This window comes from Glycine soja, chromosome 1, assembly GCF_004193775.1.
Source record: "Glycine soja cultivar W05 chromosome 1, ASM419377v2, whole genome shotgun sequence".
Lineage (NCBI taxonomy): Eukaryota > Viridiplantae > Streptophyta > Magnoliopsida > Fabales > Fabaceae > Glycine > Glycine soja.
In genome coordinates this window covers 40,897,038-40,905,359 of record NC_041002.1, presented here as the reverse complement: position 1 = coordinate 40,905,359, position 8,322 = coordinate 40,897,038, and positions in this window count along the sequence as shown.

Here is an 8,322-nt window from a genome sequence, read left to right as displayed (position 1 = left end):
TTCCTTGGCTTACTAGCACCTGTCTTTTTTTGTGAATTTGTAGATTTATCGGTCCATCACCAATGTCATGTGTAGTGTCGTGTATGTCATAATATGGCAAGCATATATGCCTTAAGGGTTTTATCCCAAATTAGCTGCCTTAGTAAGTAGCATGTGTATATTAATAAATCTATGACAAGTTTAAGTAGAAAATTAATTTACTCATTTTTGTACATGCAGTTTAACAAAAAATACTCGCACTCACTTTGAACTCATGTGAATAATGACTATAATATATAATTTTATACTCGATGAGTACTTGTACTTATAAGGGTCAATCCATAAATTTTATGGACACATGACAAAATACTAAATAATGTCTATTTATATTTATGTATTTAAACTTAGACATGTAATTCATAAATTAAATATACATTTTTTTCATTAAACAAATTTAAAAAAAATATATATGACAATCTTGATTTAATTTATTATTATGTTATCGCCTACTATTTAGTTTATATCTCTAAAAAATTAAATATACATAATTACTTATTTATGAAGTAAGCATGGCAAACGAACATAACGAGAGGTGAATTTGAAATTATTTGTTGTTTTAAAAATTAAAAAATATTTTTTGTTTAAATTTTGATTATAAAAATTAAATATTGAATAAAATAATTTTTCTTGTTCCTTAATTTATTTATTATGTTCAATTTGGTCCCTCTATTTTTAATAGGTTAAATTAGGTCTCTTATTTTTAAAATTAAATTTATTTATTAAAATATAGAAAAATTTCACATGGATGAATTGAATTTGGTCTGATTTCATTATATTAGCTTCAAACATTTAAAAAAAAATACAGTCAAACTTGGTTTAAAATATGATTAAATCGAATCAATTTTTTAAAAAATAAGCACTTAATTGAAACTCTTAAAAAATAAAAAGACCATATCATATATATTTTAAAAAATAATAACCTAATTAAAAAATTTAAAAATAAAGGAATAAATTGAACCTAATAAATTATTTTTTATTTCTTTCTTGAAAATTTATTCACAATAATATTTTTTAATATCTATTTTATGTTAAATTGCTTCATATGTTTTAATTGTTTGATGGAATATATAAAAAAAATATTTTTTTTAGGATGAACCACATTAGCTCATTACTCTATTATTATTTCTTAAAAAATAGACGCTGTTATTTGAAAATTGATTGTTTAATTTTATTTTTAAAATTCCAAAATGCTATTATTTAAAAACTGTCTATTTTTTAATTTTAAAATTTCAATTTGTTACTCTTCTGTTATTAACTTTTTAAAGTAAAATTCACCTTTCCTGATCCACTCTTCTTGGCGTCTTTTCTTTCTTTACTGACTACTTTTCTTTTTTTTAATTTAAATCTAAATCAAATAATTATAAAAAAAAATATTCAGGTTGGTGTAAAAAGGAAAAACAAAAAAAATTGCTCAGGTTTTCTCAAAAAATAACTGAATTAAAAAAAAAAGATAACATTTTGTTTATATATAATTGAATTAAAAACAAAGAGATAGCATTCTTTTATTATAAAAATAATGAATTAAAAATTATAACCATAATATTTTAAATTTGTGTTGAAGTAAAATAATATCAAAATTCAAATTCCTCTTGCATACATAATGAGATGTTGTTAATTGTTGATAACATAAATAATAAAATCTAAATTAACAATTTTAAATTATTGTTACAAAATATAAAATGGAAGAAAAAAAATGAAAGAATCATACCATCTCATGGCATCTATTTTTTAATATTCGAGGGAATTAATTGAGGAGTTAAAAAATAGAATGGATCCGAGTATCCTAGTGTACTTCCTAACAACACAATAGTAATTCCATCATTAACATTAATGTAGATGGTAACAGAGCACAAATTGTTGATGTGATTACACGGGATGAAAAAAAAATATTATTAAAATTATTGTTTCCATCTATTTACAATTTAATCATGTTGTGTATTTTTTTTACATATTTTAAAAAAATTAGAATTAAGAAAAATACAAAAATTAAACAAATTATTAAACTAATTATTTCAATTAAAAAAACTTTGTACTCGATTTCAACTCAATAATTTTATAAGCAAATAACAAAACTCACATTTAGAAAAACAAAAAAAATTGTAAATTATTTTGAGAAACTCTTAAGGGAAAATATAAATGTATGATGTCGACTAAAATACTTTACCGATATTGCCATATTTATATAATAGGAGGGATATATAATTCGTTCAACTAAAACCCCTATTATGACTTTATCCAACAAAATTACCCATATTTTGGCCTGCACATAACACATTTGCTAACTACATGTGTAGGTGTAAGTGTGAAAAGCCCAAAATAATCCTTCTTACAACTATAAATAATAGCTTACCCTAGTACAAAGCATGACTCAGACTCATTTATTTTTTTCCTTTGGGCATTATAGTAATGCGGGAATAAAAACAAGGGACCAACAACTCAAAGTATAATTACAACCATTAATATGGATTCATGGTATCCAATTAATATTACCTATACAAATTAAAGGCCATTGAACCAAGTGAAACAAACAATGTCCCACGCCTTTCTATCTTGGTCATTCAACAAGTGAAACCCACTAATAGAATTTGCTTAGGAAGTGGATCAATGGTGACCTCATTTGAAGAAATCATTTTTTTTTCATTTGTTTCCTTTTCCTTCCTTGATGTACCCAATCACGAGGGCTTCAAGACCCATGGTTCAAAGAACAAAACATATACAATCAGATGCAAAGTTTGGTAAACAACGAAATTCATACAAAATTAACATCATTCATTTCCTTCCAAGTTAAATAAAATATGTTGGTAACTATTATAAGTGCTAACACATTATCCTATATGTTTGTGCATATTTAACACAACCAAATAATAAATTGTAGTCATTATTGATGACCAACATACAAAATAAAGACACCAACTACCAAATATAAACTGGTGTTTCGGTTAAACCACATCTACTATAATTGCATAATGCTTCCATAAGTTACTTTCAAGTGGATAATCCTGAAAAAAAAATGAACCACCACCAACATATACCCAATAACAAGGTTAAGCCACTTATATCTAAATAGATAACAAAATTTAAAAATGACGCAGACATTAAGTCATTATCAATCAATTTGTTCAACACAGGAAAATTATGATTATCGACCAACACGGCTACTACCAGCAACAAATATGTGTGGGTGCTGCATGAACTGCAACATTAACCAAAAAAAAGTGTCCCAAACAGTATGTGAATAATTGAATCCATTGCTCATGATTAAGTGCATAACATAAAAATTGTAAAACAAATTGTCCTAAACAAGTAGATGATTACCAGTTCATAGTTATATTCATCTGTAGGTTGACACACAGTGTTAGTTTGTTCACTAGATGAAATAAATAAACCACCAACGGGAACATTTTCATTTTAAGGAGGGTTGGTGCAAGAATGCTTATTGTGGCCAGTTCCACCACATTGGCCACAGCTTTGGATTCTCCTTCGCTTGCCAGATTCATTTATTCCAACTTGTCTGCATCCTTTAGTTCGAACAAACAATAACAGGGTCTAAAATACCATCATAATTATCATCTTGTTGGTTATGATTCTCATTGAAACATGGTTGCTTGTTTTTCTTGGACTTTAGGCTTCTATGCTCATTTGATAGGAAATGCAACATTTTGTCATACTCCTCTTGATCACGGTAGGCAACTTCACAAACTTCTCTAGAATCTTGAACCAGAGTGGCATACTTGCCCATCAAATGGGAATCCCAATACATTGAAGAATCGGGATATTTTTCTTTGATACCTTCTGTGGCAGATTTTGACCACCTATTCAGAACCAAAGAACTTGGCAACTCCGTAAAATTTAAACAAACCAAAACAGCCAATATGTAATCACATGGAAGACCAATGGATTGCATTCTCATACAACAACAACTAAAATGAACAGTGGATGGGCAATAGGACACGCGCCAAACCCTTCCACTACAATACTTCAAAATCATGTAAACCAAGAACATCACCATCTCTTTGCAATCAATGACTCTTAGCTTAATATTCCTAAAGACATAAGACTGAAAAAGTATAAACATATCCTTAGTAAGAAATGATCAGCAGGCCGCTCAAGAGATCAGAGATTTGTTTGCAAAACTTCATTCCCATATGTTGAGAAATAATCTGCCACAACCATTCTATATCGAAAATAAGTGAGGCACCTTTGAAATTGTTCTACAAAATCCATCAAATTAGTTATCGAATGAACATATTTTGCAACATGAGCATGGAAGGCTTCACATCGAGATGTTATTTGTATGCCCGCAAAAAAGTTACCCCTCAAATGTGCAAAAGACTACTTCATCCTTTTTTTCGTACAATTCAGCAATCCAACTATTGTCTTCCAATTGAAAGGTAGCAACCATCTCTTTCCATTTTTCTTCAAATTCGATCACTTCAAAATCACCAAGCATTAGCTTCTTCAACCATTTCAAAACTTTTTGGTCTCGAACATGGCTCAATGCATTACGCAATAAATGCCATGCTTACAGTCTATGAAAAACACCAGGCATCACTCTTGTTATAGCATTCCTCATAGCCAGATTGTCATCGGTTATTATTGAACAAGGATTTTTTCCTTTCATTGCTTCCAAGAATTGTTCCAACAAGCAAACATATGTTTCTTCCGTCTCATCAATCGTGATAGCAGTGCCTAAAAATATTGCCTGATTATGGTGGTTAATACCAGAGAAGACAACAAAAGGGCACAAATACTTATTTTTCTTATAAGTGGCATCAAACGCGAGTACATCACCAAATACCTCATAAAGCAATTGGCTCTCAGCATTACACCAAAACAAACATTGTAGTCTTGAGCTTTCATCTGCGGTGTATGAAACATACATCATTGGATCTTTCTTGCGTATATCATGTAAATACTTCAATGCACCACTTGCATCAGAGGTATGTTGCTTTCTCATGCACAATTCTTGGAAAATACATCATTGTTGAGTATCATTGGATCTTTCTCATGCAACACATTGGATCTCTCTATCATTAAGTGGCTGCAATGGTACACAACAATGATACTAGTATTTTCCATTAACAGAAGAAGAATGGTATAATTAAAATAAGTTTTATTATAAATAACTTTTTTTGTTAATAATATATTTTTTAACATACCCTAAACTTTTTATTATAAATTAAAATTTATTAAAAATTATATAATTTTATAGATTTAACATTTTATTTAATGAGTTTATGCATAATTTAGAATAGTTAATAAATTTTAATAAATAAATAATAAGTTAGATAATGTGTTAATAACACTTTATTATACTTAAATGGTATTGAAATTTGGCCGTCTATCTTCTTTCTCCCGTCAACACCGTCATTTCATTGACCATAACTTACTACTGAGTATGCAAAATTTTGATACGTTTAGCCGCCTAAACAGTTATACATCTAAGTGTTAATATCATACAACTAAGTTTTCTGGTAGGATATTATCCCTTTCATTTCAAATGTTCTTTTAATAATAAGTTATGTCGATGTTCCATAAGAACAACAATATTTCTAGTGTTTTAAATTTTAGTATCTTCGGTCAAAAAAATAAATAAATTTTAGTATCTACCCACTAGGAACTTCATCGTTAAACAAATGCATTAACTTCACTCCAATTCCAACTGCAAAGGTAGAGCTTTAATTAGTCTTCTCATTTATATGCTCTGTTTCTCCACCCATCCAAATGAATTTCGTTGTGAAATTATTACTTCTTTATCTCATATATTATTTACTATATATTTCTCAAAGTTATGTATATTTTTGAAGAAAATATCAATTAATCAGTTGTATTGATTCTACAAGAGTAGTGATGACATAACTCTAAGCAATTGAATTAGATTGAAATTGTGAAAGATGCCAACCTTGTGATGTAATGGAGAAAGGGTTGCATCCTACTTATCATAATCAGTCTTGCCATGTTCAGAAATAAATCTTAAGACATGGTGGTTCAACTACACTAGATAATGAAGTTACATTGACATTGAGTGTACTAGGAACCTGGGACACACATGCACACTATGCAAACATGCTAATCTATAAATGAATATGTATATTTTTTATAAAGGCATTAAACATCTACAACTACAATAAATTGAAAAACTGGTTTAGCTTCCTACAGATACATTTGCTATACATAGTCACTTTTTTTTGGGGGGGGGGGGGGGAGTTGCAAGGTGGGGATATGGTAAAAGTTAACTGAATTTTGGCATTTTAAGGGATTAGGTATACCTAAACCAGAGCCACATAAGCCCATGGAGCCAATGCACAAGATCTGAACCTCAACAAATGACAAATGAAAGATACATTAATTGAATTAGAGCTAAAACACTATATGCATGATAGAAATATAAATACAAAAGAATCGCATTATACAAGATTATATGATTGATAACAAAACACTTAATTGATCAAATAGATTTTTTATATAGACGAGCTAATATTAAAAACAAAAATAACAATCATATGCAACAGTAAATTAATGTCAATATTACAACAATTAACACATCAAACATGTCAAGTGTTCGGCTTCCGGCAAGTGCACCAGATCGCACAAGTAGTATAAAAGGTAAGAACCGAGTATCGAACACTCGGGAAACTTGTGTTATTTGGTAAGCTATTTCAGCAAATAGGCGTCTAGTGTGTAAAAGTAAGTGTGAATATGAACAAGTGTATAAACTATATGTGCAAAAAGAAAGAAAATCACGCGAGAGAAATGATGTGTAAAAACAAGTAGAGAACACGTTGGTCTTCCTAATAGGTGTCTGATGCTAAAAAGATATTCTCTATCTAACAATACTCATGTGTTCTTATGGTGTCTCCTGAGATACTAAACCTCGATTCCTCATGATAGTTTAGCCTAATCCTGATCAAGCATCGTCCGTAGATTCCTCTTGTAAGACTAAACTCAACCAGGACCGCATTCAGACACACATACTCAACTAACTTATCGCACCCCGATTCCTCGTGAAAGCACGACAACTCAGCCCTGCACTATCAAGGACATTAGAGTCAGATCAGTTTCCACTATTGAATGACCTTAACAAAGCATGCATCTACGTGATCAAGGTAAAGGCATATTGGAATGAAAAGCAGATAGCACAGAGAACACACAGAACATCATTAAATAGATAGAAATATATTTACATCAGGTACCTACAGGGAAGATCCAACATATGATTTAGCTTTTCATACCAGGAAGTCTTCTTAACAACAAAGAGAAGAACAAGATGAAAGATTGCAAAAATACAAGTGATGAGGATGTCTCCTTCACCTCTAGGATCTCACAATCACTCACAAACTCATCTCAAGCTCTCAAACCGGCTCCTGCTTCAAGCTCTGGTCTCTGTAGATCTTCACACAATAAAATCTCTCAAAACTCTCTAGAACTTGGACCTTTCTCTCTCTAGAAACCCTAGACATGCAAAGCTCTGAATCTCAGTCCAAACTCTCTTCACAAAATCTGATTTCAGGCTTAAATAGGTGGCCTTGTTTGTGCTCCTGCACTTAGCGCATGTATGGACCGCTTAGCGCACATTAGTGATTTTTGGCTTAGCGAGCCATTCTCGCTTAGCGGATGAACTGAAATGGTGCGCTTAGAGAGATGAAGCGGTGCGCTTAGTGAACATGTACAACTCATCTTCTTTTGGATTCTTCCTCGCGCTTAGCCCAGGAGTGTTGCGCTTAGCGGATGCTCGCTAAGCTAGCAGATTGGCTTAGCGAGAAGGTGAAAACAACCTTTTCCAAAGCTTGCCTAATTAACCTGAAATTGAGATAAAATGATTATTAAACACACAAAATGAAAATACTAAGTATTTATTACCTATACTTAATAGAAAATACTTATAACCTTACAAAATAACCATAAATTGGGAGAGTTTGATACAATTTATACAAGTTTTATACACAAAAGTTAGTCGTTTTCACTGACTAACATCAAGTGAACAAGGTTAATCATAATTTTATCACTTGTTCCACTTACTACATAATGGAAGGATTGCAGATTAAATGATTCACTAGAGATCTGGAACGTTACTTGTGGATCTGCTCCTGGGGCTCCTCCAAGTCGGGCTTTGTGGGCTTCATTGCAGCATATATCGCCATTATTCACGTCGATGCACAAAAACGGAAGAAGAAGTTGTTGTTGGGTCTCAAAATAAGAGAAGGCTTTGGCGTACAATGGAATAGAAAACCTAGATAGAGGACCCTTTTTTCGTCCTCTATTGCAATCGTGCTAAATTGGAGA